Genomic DNA, 13,510 nt, shown 5'->3' on the forward strand with positions numbered 1-13,510 from the left:
TATTATTTTACAGTTTAAGATCATCTAGGCATTTTTGAGAAGAGCAAGGGGAGAGCAGTGTGAAAGTAATTAAACAATAGAAGAGTGTTCTCAGAGTATGACACATAAGGAAGAGTTACCCAACATCTTATAATTTCAGTACCTAGTGATGTAGAGGTAAAATGGTTTTTAGACAAATTTATTTATCCCTAAATCCAGCAGAAATCTACTGCTAATTATTTATCTGTTTGGGCTAAGGAAGTTGCAGCGTTAGGGAGTAGGCTTAAGAGGGATTTAGCAACTTCATGCTGTAGTTTATCACTGGAAAACAGTAGGAAAAAAATGAAGTTGCCTTTTTAAGGTTGATTGCTTTACTGCAGCTATAATTTGATACAAACTATTAGCTATGACATCAATTTCTAGTTTAGTTATATTAAACCACATATTATCAATGGGCTACCTAATCACAGGAAGATTAAGTGGCTGGCAAAATTAGTTTTATGCAGAAGAAACTGCCCTTATTAAAAGTTTTATGGTCTTTTGTGTTTCTGCTAGACACAGGAACTCAGATTTGAGATACTATTAGATACATTAGAGTGTTTAGTGTTTTGTCATCTTGTTTTTTACTTTTTTCATGTGAGTAGAAAGAGACTTCATTGTTAACAGTATGCTATAAATAAATAAAAATAAATGAAATAGATAAATAAGCAACCAAATGTCATTTTCAAGCTACCCAGTGAACTGGGTATGTGTCTACTTCATAAATACCAATTTACACATCTCTTTTTAATCTGTCATATTAAATCATTAACCAAGTTGAAGCTTCAACAGGAACTCTATTAAGTATGACTTAACCGTGCAAGTACTTCCTAGGGAAATATTTTTCTTTCCTAGAGATATGTAAAAATGTTGGCTATTGTGGCAGCACAAACTTTGTTTTCTCTGGCAAGGCAGAATGGAATTAACTGTAGAAGTATACTGAAGTCCTATTAGTATAACTGAGAACATTATTCACTTTAGCTTTGATAGCACTTTTTTGATAATGAAGGGTGATACAGTGTTTTCAGTGCAGTGTTCCTTATGATGCACCTGGACTCTTAAAATAAAGAAAATAAGGATGTTTCTTGTAGAAATTGTCTAGTGAATAACTACACTTCACTAAGCCACATTCTTAAGAAGAACTTTGCCCCAGTTTTTTTCACAGGGTCTTACAAGAGATAATTGCTATCTTCAAGAATGATTAATCTCCATCAGTGACAGGTCTTCTCAACTTTTAATTGAAATGTCATGGTCAGCCATTTTTGGTTAAGCTTGATTTGAAACCTGGTAATGGAAGTTTTCAACTGGCATTAAAAATTGTTTCAGGCTTTTTTGTGCTACTTTCGCATTCTTCAACCCAGAGCTCTATGCTTTGGTTTCTACCAGTCCATATTTCTAAATTTCTGCCCTGATCTCTAATCTGTGCATACCAGATGGCTGTGTGCAGTGCCACAACATGCTCTGTGTTCATTGTCCGCTCTACCACCTTGTAGTCTTAGCCACGATCACAAAAGGAAAGCAAAATTCAACAAGTTTTCTGTATCATCAGCAGATGATCTACAATATGAAACCCCATGTAATTTTTTTTAAAGGTAAAAATTTCTAATTTTATTTTTCATTTAAATGAGGTAATCCACAAATATTTGTAAGGGGAATTAGGTTTCATTTTTAATTACCCTTCTGAGGAGGTGTAAGAGATCGGGTATGGATTCAGGGACTCTGGAGGACATAGTGATTTTCCTTATAAGATATAATACTTTCAGAGCCATTTCTTAATAACCGACCAATAGCTTTGTACAGCATTATGAGTAGGACAATATCACAGATCTCAGAGTAGCATCATGACCTTTCATATTTGTCTTATCCCTTATGGATGTAGAATTCACAACGAAGGACTACAAAATTGTTTCTTTCTTGTATTTAGACCTTGGCTGCTGCATCTTTTTAGATCAATGCAAATGAGATTAATATTGAGTCCAGAACTGAAGGTGGAGAATGTAATAGAACTATGACATGTATCATGAGGAACTGAACAGAGCTGCCACAAGAAACAGTAGCATGTCATGTCTCTTCTTGTGTCATTTTGACTACGCTTCTTTAGAAAATGGAAAAATAAGCTTCAATTTGTTCTTGTTTAGTATTGCATGGAGTTTGTGTGGCATCTGGGACCTTCTGCAAAATCAAGATCAACAAGTTCAAACATGTGGCTTCATGCTTGAAACTACCAAGAAATGTTTTCAGAAACACTGAGGCCTGCTATTGAATGAGCTTGAAGAATTATGTTTATTGGATTACCTGAAGGAAAAGCTTCCATTTCTACATCTGTATACGGTGTATGGCCACACTTTCTTTTAATATTCTGACTTAATTTAAGACTCATTTTGGTGCAGTACTTAATATATTTAACCATTTCGAGCATTCCCAGTAATCATAACAGAAAAAACCCCCACCCTAATAGATGAGAAAAGTCTTCAACTCAGAGTACTGAATAATTTGGCTTTGGTTTTCCGTGGCTTCCAGCCACACATGGATCATAGCATAAAATATCAGAAAGATATGATGACAGACTTAAGGTATCCATTTAACATCAGATTAACAGATAAATGGATTTATTTGGACAGATCGCACAAGAGGTTTTACAGTGGAATTATGGATAAATAGAGTTGTTTCAATAAAACAACAGTCCTCAATTATAGCAAAGATTTTTAAAAGAGTAATATAATCTACTTACTCTTTCTCCTATAAGATACTTGTACACAACTAATTGTCTTTTTATTGGTTAGTTATAAATTAATCTTAAATCTGGGCATGTATTCTTTTTTATTGTTTTAATTGAAGACAATTGTTTTACTGAAAAAAGTTATTTTATTCTCTTACAGGAGTTGCTGGAGTCTGTCCACGTAAAGTACATCATACAAATCAAGCTATACACACTTAGCAGGGTAAAACTGAGGTTAGGATCTGTGTGATGCATTATACAGATATGAATAGCAGACAATCCCTGAACAAAAGAGCCAATAAAAAAATAGTTGAGAAGGAAGACAGAGGCGTAAGAAGGTGAACTCCCAGTGTTAACAAGAAACTGACAATAGCTGGAACTGAGAATCAGATTTTCCACCTAAGTGCATCAACATCTCCATCTCCTGTTTCTTTTCATTTTTAGACCTAAAGAGGATTTGGGGTTTGGTTTAGTTTGTTTTGGTTTGATTTGGTTTGGTTTGGAGGGCTGGTAGGCAGGGCTGGTTTAAAGGCAATAAACAAATAAATAAACAAATGAAACAGTAGAAGAAAGGCTGATATTAAAGTCTCATAGAAGAGTTATTTTTAAGAGGCAATTCCAAGATCTCAGCACTAAGACTTAATAAAATGGAGAAGAATTCTCCAAGAGTGACACAAGATGAGTGGAACAACTGAGGATGCTCACAGAGTGATAGATAGTAATTTTGGGTATTCCTGGCTCTCATCCATCAGGTCCATAAATATAATAGCTCAAGCCTTAAAGCAGAAAGACTACTTGTCAAATAATCTAGGAAAGAATTGCTGAAGATACATATGTCTGCATTCTGGATGAATTCAGCTTTTACATGCTGTTGCCTCCAAAAACAAATACCAAACATAGTGAAAGTGAGGTACTGTTCACTTTGTAAGAACTTTTAGTGTTTCATGGAAATTCTGTGAGGGGATTTCCTTGAGCAAAATGTCGTCTGTGCACGAATCTAAGCTCTGAGATTCCACTTTCTCCCTTCAAAAGATGTCAGACTTCACTGGTCTCACAGTGAATCAGAGTTTGGACTCTGAAATCATAGACTTTCTTTTTATTGTCTTTCAGTCTTGTTAAAATCTCTGTCATTTGAAGTATTGAACAGAATTAGTTCTGTATCACAGCAAGCAACTGATTTTTTTTAATCACAGATGTGGTTATGTTTTCATCCAGTGCTATAATGCTTTCACTTTCTAGACTGACTCCAGCAGATTTAAGTGCAACCACTTCAGATGTAACTGAAGATGTAGCTGTCTGTCTACCTCACTCTATTGTTAGGGAATAGAAACTCCCCTAACACCACGATGGAAGTGAACATTTGCTACCTCCTCAACAATGCTGTTTTCAGCCTGACAGATGATAAATTGTGAATTTCCAGTTTTTCAAATCTCATTTCCAAAATAAATTAAAACCTTTCTAATATGAAACATTATGTTCCATCTTAAATATGTCCCTGATAATACATCCAATTATGGATGTGTTTCTTGCCTGCAATATAAAGTCTGAGAAAATTTCTATAGTCTTTTCTTCACTTTGATTATTTTTTATCTATGTTTGAAATACAGTTTTTGGTTCTATTGCTGAGGTTATGTTTCAAAATTACTATCATAACCACAGCTTTTGGAATAACAACAGAACATAAATTCTACACATACCTGCTGATGCTACTTTGCAGTTAAGAGATTTCATGGTTGGTTTTGCTCATCTGCTCCTAGCAGGCAAACTAACAAGACAGGTAAGAGGTATTTTACAATACTTCTATATATATATGTAAACCAGACCGGTTATTCTATATTTACAGTTTATGTCTTCTGAATAAATATTACCCTTGTGTAAAATACTATTTTCTATAGTACTCCTTATCTTAGGATCCCAAAATACTTTTCATATAATTCTGGCATGTATTTTCATGGCAGCTTTGCTAAGCAAAAGGCCTAAAACAACACAAAAAATGTCATTGAAAGACCTGGATCCAGGCAGAGGAGAATTCCTCTGATACAGCTAGTGAAAAAGATGGACAAATGTATCTCCCAGATGACCTTTAATGCTGTTTTGTGTGTGTTGTAAAGGATCTATAGCACACAGCACTGAAGTGTAAATACAGTAACCTCATCCTAAGGGGCCGCCAACACTCATATGAGGTCTTAAATTACAAAAGGAGTCTAAACTAGCTCAGAATTAAAATAACAGTATTCAAAACCTTCCTACTCCCATTTCATTCTGTGTTATTCTGTCTTCAGTCTCACCATCATGTTGCAAGCTTTGGGCTTCATGTCCAAGAATCTCACTTTTTTAGATCTCACCATATTCGTACCTTGATAGCTAAAGGAATTCAGTGTTTGACTGAAGTTCAAATCCATTTTCATCAGCCTTTCATTTCCTCTTACTTTTAGCCCAATTTTTTTAATGTACTTCTTTGTATTTTGCTCTAACACGTCCACCATGGTACCAACCTCAATTCTCAGAACATTGCACAGAAAGGCAAACTAGTCCTTTCTATATAAATCCAAGCAATGTCTATATTCACAGCAAGACATTCAATGAAAGGAAAATATTCTGAATGATGTTTTACAGCGAATAACAGCTCCTCTCACTGTGAGATTACAAGCTTAATCTCCCCATTCTCAGTATTTGTCTAGTCCCTTTAAACTATTTTTATCAATTATTCTTTTCATAGTCCAAAACCTTCTGCAGTGCTTTGTATTAAAGAAGGTGCAGCACTGCTCCATCTTGCAAAATCAGGTGTGTTTTACCTTCCTGAGCACTCTGTTATTGTCAAGCACAGATAAAGACAATGCGTGTGCTTTTTATCAAAATTAGTTACTTCAAGTAAAACCAGGTAGGAACAAGGAGGAACAAAAAAGTGTCCCCTATAGTTCTCTTCATAGATGTACAAGTTATGGCAGGATAGCTATTTTCAGTTAGCTTTCTGTTTCACTGTGAAGATAGAGCCTGAGAAAGTCAAGGTGACAGCTCTCTGCAAAGTTGTTCCAGAGGATATCAAGCAATAGGACATCCTGGGAAATCCACACAACTGGATTCATCTCTGATCTGCCTATCCACTAATATAAATGACATGGAGAACAAACAAGAGGAGGTACAAATGTGTGTATGGTTGCTGAGTTATGACTTCACTGGGATCACAGAGACATGGTGTGCTGCAATGGATGAATACAGGCTCGTTGGAATGACGGGCTGGGAAAGCAAGGACAGGTCATTATACTTTTTGTGAGAGCAGCAGGAACATGTGGAGCTCTGCCTGAGGCAGATCAGCATGGTTGGTGTTTTAGCAGGTGTCTGATAGAAGAAGAAGTAGAAGCAGAAGCACAAGTGTAGTCATTACCAATTGAAAGAATGAATCATGTAAGCAATTACTAACCTAAGGATGTGCAAGCAGTGGACCAATGTGGGGTCAGTCTGCTCCTTAAGCAAAGATAAGAGTGATTTGAAGAACTCTTTATCAGGAGTTCCTGTCCTTGCAGTTTGAACATGCGAACATTAGTTGTTTGTTTAAAATATATCCAGAGACTGTCAGATAAAGTGTTCTTTAGATGGACTTTGGCCATTATAATCTCATTATAATACTAAAAGTCATGCCCACAGGTGTGAAGACCCCTGCTCAACTGAAGACCCTAACCCATGAGCATGAGTACAAGAAAATGATTGTATAACCATTTGTATATAAATTACTAACTAGTCCTGGAAAAGGGGGCAGAAACTTGAGGGGGTATTAACCAAAATATAAAGTACTGAAAAAAAAGGTGTGTTAGCTTTGTGGTTTTATCTCCTGGCACCTGACATTGTGCAATCTCGTAACAGAACAATATCTTGACTCTGTGTGAATATTTGGCTGCTTGCACACTGGATAAAGAGCCCTGCTTTTGGGACAACAGAAGAAGGAGAAGAAGAAGAAGAAGGAGGACAAGAGGAAGAAAAAGAAGGAAAAGAAGAAGAAGGTGATGACAGCTCTGGTCTTCAAGGGGCTATAAGTCCTTAAGGACTAAAACTACTACAATACCTGCTGTAGTGGTGGGTCACAAGGAATTCAGGAGGTTTATAGAGTGCATTGATGAACTTCCTGACACAAGTGATCAAGGAGCCAAGGAATGCAAGTGCTTTGGTGGATCTCATACTTAAAAATAAGGAAAAACTGGTCTGGGATGTAAAGCTTAATGACAGTTTTGCCTGAAGTGAACATGAGATGGTGGAGGTCAGGATCTTGAGAGTAGGAAAGAGCCCTGGCCTGCTGAGGGATCTGCTTGAAAGAAGGAGCAAATAAACCGGGAAATCTTCTCCAAGCATAAGAAGTACATGAAGGCGATTGGAAGTAGTCAGCATGGATTTATGAAAGAGAAATCATGTCTGGTCAAAATGATGGCCTTCTACAATGAGGTGACTAGCTTTGTGAGTGAGGTGAGTGCTGTGCATGTTTTTTATCTCAGATTTAGTAAGGCTTTTGTCACTGTTTCCCACAAACTGATGACGAACAGACGAGATAAATGTTCATTAATGTGTACTGAAAACTGGATGAACTACTGGGCTAAAGGAGTTGTGCCTAGCAGCACAAACTTCAGCTGCAGGCCAGTGACAGGATGTGTGCCTCAGGGCCTGATACTGGACCCATTACTGTCTAATGACTTTGTTAATGACCTATGAGTCAGACAGAATTCTTAGCATGTTTGGAGATGATACAAAACTCAGCGGAGTTTCTGATACAACAGAAGGACCTCAACAGGCTGGATAAATGGGCAGAGGAACTTCTTGAAACTCAACAAAAGTGGTCTTTCGCTGTGGAGGAATAATCCCATGCACCAGTTAAAGGCTGGAGATCGACTGTGTGGGAAGCAGCTCTGAAGGACCCAGTGATGCTGGTAGACACCAAGCTGAACACCTTGTTCAAAAATACAGTTGCCTACATTCTCACATTTATACAGGAAAAACAACTAACAAATAACTTACATGCTAGCAGAAATGCTGAGACTTGTCCACATAAGTACTCCTCCAAATCCCTCCCCCCAAAATTAGTCTGTCATCACGTGTCAGTTCAAAAATAATTCAGTCTTCTACTTGGGGAGAACAGGAATTTAAGAAATAGCTGGCACTTGAACACACAGTGACAGTAAGATTTGCATATGTTGCAATTTCCCAGCTTGAGAAGAAAAAAAGCAAAAAAGTAGTCAAAAGTTTTCAAGCTGGAAAGAATGATACCACTATAAATGTAAAACCAAAACTTTAAGTAGACATTAAATGATACAGGCCTTTTCCAGTTCTGTCAGTTATGCTTTCCATGACTAGATATGTACACTGGCTTTATTCATTAAATCCTAAATGTACTTTATACACCTAAGTAGAAATTCTTAGTTCTAAGACATGTCCATTCACATGACATCAGAAGTACACAAGATGGCAGTAGGCAACTGCAGAGGTACAGAACTATCATGACTTTCCAGTTCTCATCAATCCCCAGGAATCCAAATATGTTTTCTAAAAAAAACCTAAACAAAACCAGCAACAATTAAAATAAAACCAAAATAATTTAAAAACAAACAAAACCAACCAACCAACCAAAAACAAAAGCAGAAAAACCACAACAAATCATGGAACTGTGCTAACTTTTACTACAATGCATGACATTCAAAGTTGCAAATATGATATAATTTTTAAAAATATATTTACTAATATAGAGACTTAGCTGTATCAGGTTGCTATATTGACTATGGACCTCTTCCCAAAGGTGCAAGTGATTTAGAAAACTGGTTGATTTTCAATTAATTTTAGAGACACTAAGATTTATAGACTTCTAAAAGGACAGACATCTTTGCTGAATGATAAAAAGGATTGCTGGAGCTGCCATGCATGTCATACTTAGATAAAAACATTTCTTAGAATTTTTTAAATAGAGGTAGCAATCTGCTCTTTAGGAAAGAGCCTTCGGAAGCACATGGGAAAAGGTGAGTTGACTCTTTATAATAAAAGAGCTTGGTTTTTGCCTTAGTGTTCTAAAGCAGGATTTAGTGAACATAGACAAAACTTGCCTGCTGCAATCCATCAGATTCAAGAGTAGTTTGATTCAACAAAAATCAAGGTGAAATAACTTACTGTGGATTTAAGACTGATTCAGACTGTGGTAAGAAACTGTGGATAAGCTATTCAGTTTTGTCAACCAGTGTGAAATGGGTCCTGCTGCTACAAACAATGAGCAGCTGGGTACCAAGTGGCAGTCTGAGACATGAACCTACATTGCAGGCTGTTGACTCAAGTACTTCTCTATTCATTATGCATACCACATACAGTCAGAAAAAAGGCATTTTTGCCTCTTGCTTTGAAAGAAATATTCTTGCAAACTTCCCACATGAAGTCTAGGAACTGTTAAATTACTGTCACTTGATTAATACAAATGCTCTTCTGATCTTCAGTTATACAATGGTAAATAACATGCCTTCTGTTGTGTAACACAAGATTAAAAAAAACCCCAAAAAACACAATAGTAACTTGAAGACTCTCATTTTTAAAAGGGGCAACTGTGTTGGCAGTTGCACTTCCCCCCCACACACCCTGAGAACTGGTGTGGCAGTTGCACATCCCCCTCTCAGAACTGGAGCCTCCAATGAGGCAGTTAATGGCTCTTTGTGGAGACCCAGAGTGGGTGGACAGTCGTCAGCAGAGGAGAGGCCAAGAGCGCCCACAGCCCAGAGAAGTTGAGAAGCTTCTCGAATGCCCACAGTCAGGGGAGGGTCGCAGAGAAGCCGAGAAGCTTCTGGAATGCCCACAGTCAGATCTGAACAGACTATAAATGGGGTTCCCGCCGGAGACCCGCTTTGTGTGGTCTTGGAGCTGCGGGTGTGCCATGCTGCCGGAGTCCCTCCCCTTAGATGGAGAAGCCGTCTAAGGTAACCTCTTGGGATTGGGAGCGCCTCACCTCCGTGTGTGGGTGAGTGATAAATTACTGAATATATGCTTTAGTAAGTCCTCGCCTGGTAGGTGAGTGTAAATTCCTCATCTGGGGCAGTCCTGGCCGCAATAGCCTAGTGTTTATCTCTTACGGGCAAAACAAGGCAGAGAGGGCTCTGGTTTGTTTTCTTGTGAGTGCGTGTATGCACGCTGTGGATCCTCATTATTCTTATTTTGCTGCACCCCAAATAATCTCCTAACCTAAAATATCCAAATTTGTATCTTATGTTATCGGACTAACTGTATAAGCCTCGTTTCTAATTGGTTTATCGGCGGTACTTTTCCGGCCAGAATAAAGTTTGTTTTGGGCCTTGTTGTCCACCTAAACTTATTTTGGGGTGCCTCTGTGACAGCTACTTTAGTAGTGTGTAATTTCACTTTATAGAGGTTGTTAATATAACTTAAGCTGTGACACTGTGTTGACTCTATTTCAAGCATTCAGTGGAGAGTGGAGAAGAGAGAGGAACACTGCTTTGCATTTTAAAGTTACTTTCCTCTATCTAAGGATTAGATTTGAAAGGTTTAAAATTCAAAATAGATCATTTGCTATTGAAGTTTATATTTTATGCTGAAGACTGTTAGGCATACAAAGAGAACACTGCCTGTCTCCAACTGAAAATGACACAAGATATATGTGGATGTATGCAGAGTGAAATTCAATCCAATATCAAAACCATCAGGATGTACACAGCCACTATGGGCCGGGTACTGCTCATGCAAGTAGCTCAGAATCCTCTGCCCCCCTTTGCCTTTCTATCACATGGGAAATTAAAAAGTTAATATGCTTTAACTTTTGGTTAGCCCTCAAGTGTCAGGCAGTTGGACTGGATGACTGCTATAGGTTCCTTCCAACCAAACTATTCTATTCATTCCAAGACTGGAAAGACCAAAGAGGGAAACCAAGATGTTAAACCAACATCTGTGAAGTGGAAACATGTTATACTTAGAGAAAAAGATTTGCCAATCGCTTGGCAAGTATCAACCCTAAATTTGGCTTTCACAAATCATTCTTTCCTCACTATTGAGAGACTTTGTAGGTATAAGGTCTTTCATGGTCAGAGATGCAAAGGCCAAACTAAAGAAGCAGGCAGTCTATATAGACTAATTTCGAAACTTTGATGGATGCTACACTCTGAATTCCTGATTCTGAGAGATACTTGCTAATTTCAATACCAAATGATAAATCTGTAGTTTACATCACCAGGTCAGATGGTTCACAGTTAGAGAGCTTTCCAGGTATTAAATTAGTCATTTTTGGAATCAAATTTTATTTCCAAAAACATAATATTATAATCTTAAAACAAAACTTAATTAAAAACAAAGAAAAAACCCCATCAGATTTGAGCTTTAGACTAGGTGTATACATACTGCATAAAATAATTGATTTTAGGAACAAAATATGTGTTAAAATTTCATGCTTATTTATTACACAGAAATACATAACATCTTCACACAGCTTACTCTATAGGGTTTATTAACATACCAGGATAATTATTCAGTTATACACAATCTCTACATTTTTACAGATCTTTGTTAACTTTTCTGCCAAGAATGTAAGTTGTGTCCACTTATTAGAAGTGTACAGGTTTTGGCTGGGATAGAGTTGAATTTCTTCATCGTAGCTAGTATGATGCTATGTTTCGGATTTGTGCTGAAAACAGTGTTGGTCACACAGGAATGTTTTAGTTATTGCTGAGCAGGGCTTGCAACATCAAGGTCTTTTCTGTTTCTCACACCGACCCAACCAACAAGTGGGCTGGGGGTGCACAAGAAGTTGAGGGGGGAAACGGCTGGGACAGCTGACCCCAGCTGACCAAAGGGATATTCCAGTGTGCTGGTTTGACTGAAAATGGGTTCATTTTCTTCATGCAGTTAGAAACCTTTCTATTTCATAGCTAGAACGCTCATTGTTTGGACTTAGTTCGAGAACAAGAGAGAACACCCCAGCACAGAGTTAATGTTTTTAATTGCTCTGGTTTGAGAGCCAAGGACATTCTGAGTGCTCTGCCCACAGGTGTGAGGCATTGAGGAAGGGGAGGCATGGATGGGGCAGAGCTTGACTGGCATCCAGATTGATCAATGAGAGTATTCCATCCCATTAACGTCATGCTTCATATATGAATGGGGCCTTCTGGGTCAGCTCTTCTGATCTCTCTCTCTCTTTCTTGCTCTCTGGAGTGTCCCTGTTCTTGTTTGCTCTTGCTATCGAGCTGGGGGAGTTTTGGTCTGGGACGTTTAGTCCGACTTCTGCTGTTTTGCAGAGGTCTCTGGCCTTTCTGCTTTTTTTTCCTCTCTTTTCTCTATCTGGGATTGGCCTTAGGACCCGGTGTGCCTTGCTGGGACTGACTGCTCAGTTGTGGACAGAGTTCATGAGGAATATATATATATATTTACTAGTAGTGTATTAGTATTTTTTAATTTTATTAAACTGTGTTCATCTCAATCCAAGTTTCTCCCTTCCCTTTTGATTCTCTCCCCTGTTGAGGGGGGAGGGTGGGGAAAGGGGTAAGTGAGCAGCTATCATGGTTGTATTGCTAGCTTGGGTTGAACCACGACATCCAGACCATATGAGATTGTGTTCAGCAATAAAAGCTGGGGAAAAAAGGAGAAAGGGGGGATGTTCAGAGTCGTTTGTGTCTTCCTAATTAATTGTTATGCATGGTGGAGCCTGGCTTTCCAGGAGATGGCTGAACACATGCCTACTGATAAGAAGGATTTCTTATTTTGCTTTACATTTGTGTGCAACTTTTGCTTTACTTATTCAACTGTCTTTATCTCAATACATGAGTTTTCTCACTTTTACCCTTCTGATTCTCCCCCCGGTCCCATTGTTGAGGGAATGAGCGAGTGGCTGTGTAGTGTTTAGCTGCCTACCAGGGTTAACCCACAACAAGGAGGAACAGTGTTTTCTTTTGCTATGTAGACTCACTGGTATATTTCATAATTGTAAGATTAGTAGCAGACAAACATTGGAAGAGAAATTGAGAGACAGTAATATGGGCTTTTGTAAGCAAAGTCATCCTATGGTAGGTCTGGGGTTCAGTAATTATGGCAAATCAACTATGTATTTGGTCATTCTGATGATAGCTCTGGCCATGAAAAGAGCAATCTTATTTAAATAAAACAATGAATTTACATATAGTGCAAACAAGGTATATCTAAGTATAGCTGCCCACATATGTTGGTCTTGTACTCCGTTTTTTTTTCTTTTCTCCCTACCAAAAGAATGGTCACACTGTGTGTGACACCTACCTAAAAGCCCTGTTCAGATAAAAGATGGTATGGATAACATCAGCTCTATTAAGATTACTTTTGTATGCATGGCAAAAAAACCCAAACCCAACCCAACAACAAACCAATAAACATTTGCTTGTGCAAGCATCTTTCTACAAATACTGATAACTCTTATGGGGAAGACCTGCCTTACAGCAGTGCTCAGTGAGGTCTGGACTACATATCCTCTTTCGGTTACTCTGGTATGTGTGGGAAAGAGACAAACCACAGATATAACTGCTGATAACTTGACACTCTAGTGAAACAATTGGTCTAGGAGGCCAGAAAACAATAGTAACCCAGGTAACAAACATTAAATGAGATTTGATAAGGGGAAAGTCAGAAATGGAAGCTACATGACTATCAAGGCTGCTGGCAGTTTATGCTGACAATCTAATTTTAAAAAGCTATTAATAGTTAAGACATTAACCCCTTGAGGGGCAACTCTATATACTCCAGGTTAAATACTGACCTCAAGGGTGAACCATAGCCATATGGCGATTGTGG

This window comes from Caloenas nicobarica, chromosome 20 (genome assembly GCF_036013445.1).
Source record: "Caloenas nicobarica isolate bCalNic1 chromosome 20, bCalNic1.hap1, whole genome shotgun sequence".
Lineage (NCBI taxonomy): Eukaryota > Metazoa > Chordata > Aves > Columbiformes > Columbidae > Caloenas > Caloenas nicobarica.